Below are 2004 nucleotides of genomic sequence, written 5' to 3'. Positions count from 1 at the left end.
GTCTCAAGATGTCAAATGACATGTCCACTCTTTCTCTTTCTACCTTATACGGGATTCTGCTTAACCATGAGCAATCTCGTCAACTGAAAAGAAATCTTGTAAAAGAATCCAGAGAAATGAAAAGTTCTCCTTTAGCTTTGATCTCTGAAGCTTCTTCAGTTGAAACTTCTACCCCTTCTGTTTTTTCTCTTCCTCCCGTGGTCATCACATAGATAGATTCTTCTGAGGACATTCCAGAATCTGATTTAACATATTTTGATGAGTCCCTGTCACTCCTGACTAAGTCATTTAGGAGGTTCGCCAGCAAGAGCAATTTTCGCAAATCTCCTCAGTTATCCTTCAGGGAGAAGGCAAAGTCTGAAAGAATAGACAAGGCTTCAGCTGTCTGCTACAACTCTCACCGGCCCGGACATTTTGCAGGTGAATGCAGATCAAAGAAGACTGTGACGCCTTCTTCTAAAGCTTCCTCCTCCTTCAGGACCAAAGATGAAAAATACTTAAAACTGAAGGAGAAATACAAGAAGATGAAGAACAACCAGCGAAAGGCTAAAGGCCTTATTGCTGAAGAGCATGACTAGGCTGAATCATCTTCTGACGAAGAGGATAAAGCCTACATCTGCTTGATGGCCATTGATGATGATGAAGGATCTTCTGAAGCATCTACCTCTTCTGAGCCATCTTCTTCTTCTACTCAGGTATGCTTCCTGAATGAACCCTTTTCTAGTCTTTATGCACTAGATACGCTGACGGTTGACCTTTACAATGCCCTCAATGGCAAATCAAAAGTTGAGATGCTTAACGTTGATCTTCAAGAGCAATTGAAGATTTGTCATTCTAAGATCAAATAATTGACCTCTGTTGAAGAAAATCTTAAAGATCAGGTTATTGTAAACCAAACCATCACTGTTGAACGTGAGAAAGCTGTCGCTGAGCATGAGCGAGCAATCACTAAACTCAAAGCTGAGAAAGCTACCATTGAAGGGTGGTGCAAAGCTTCCATCAAGGCCTCTGAGATCATTAACGCTCAGATCCCGGCCAAGAAAACAACTGGTCTAGGATTCTCCTATGACCAGGAAGAATGTGTTACAGACAGGTCCATGCTTAAATTTGGTACTTTTGTCTCTTCTATTTTTAACACTTTTTCCTCTTAGTCCTCTTCTTTTACTGAGAGTCATCTTGAAGGAACTCCTTTGAGTTCTGGGTGCAAAGACAAAGGTAAATCCACTGTCACAGCATCCCATCCTAAGAAGTCTAACAAGTCTAATAGATCTAAATCTATTCCTTCAACTTGTAAAACTTCTTCTTCTTCTGGGACTAGGAAATCTGAATCGCATCAGAAATCTAAGTCACAGCACAATGTGGACTTTTCACCTAAGGAATCTAATTCCTCAAAGGTTCCTCCAAGAACCAATGAGAAGGGAATCCTTGGAGTTGTTCCCACTTCTAGTCTGGTACTTCTTGGCCCTAAAGCTACTCCTAGTTTTAGGAAGTGTAAACACTATGGTGAAAGAACACAAGTTGCCAGTAAGTGTCCTTCTGCCACCAAAGCTGGTTCACCAGCTTTGTGTAAGAAAGTAACCAAGGCTGAGAAATCAACTAAAGTGAAATCATCCACAAAGGCTGCTCCTACAGTCAAGGTGAAGAAAAACTGTTGAAGCCTTTTCTTTAGGCTCAGTGAAGACAAATCCTGCTGAAAAATCTTTAGCATCAGACGTTGTAATCCCTACCACTAAAGTCTCTTCTTCAGACTCAGTGAAGACTTCCACTGAAACTACCTTGGTAGTATCAAGGGTTGTTCCTCTTTCCATTCAAACCTCAACAGGTTTAATGATGTCATCTTCTGATAATGATTCGTCAGTATCATATGATGAAGCCTCTAACAAAGCTGGACCCAAATAGTTGGGTACCAATAGCAATTCTTATTTTGTTTTCCTTGCTCAGGTTGTCAAAGGCATATGGTATCTGGATAGTGGATGTTCAAGACATATGACTGGAGATATATCT

The sequence above is a fragment of the Cynara cardunculus genome (assembly GCF_001531365.2).
Source record: "Cynara cardunculus var. scolymus isolate 2C chromosome LG 2, CcrdV1, whole genome shotgun sequence".
Lineage (NCBI taxonomy): Eukaryota > Viridiplantae > Streptophyta > Magnoliopsida > Asterales > Asteraceae > Cynara > Cynara cardunculus.
The sequence above is the reverse complement of the archived record's forward strand: the minus strand, read 5'-3'. Positions refer to the sequence as shown.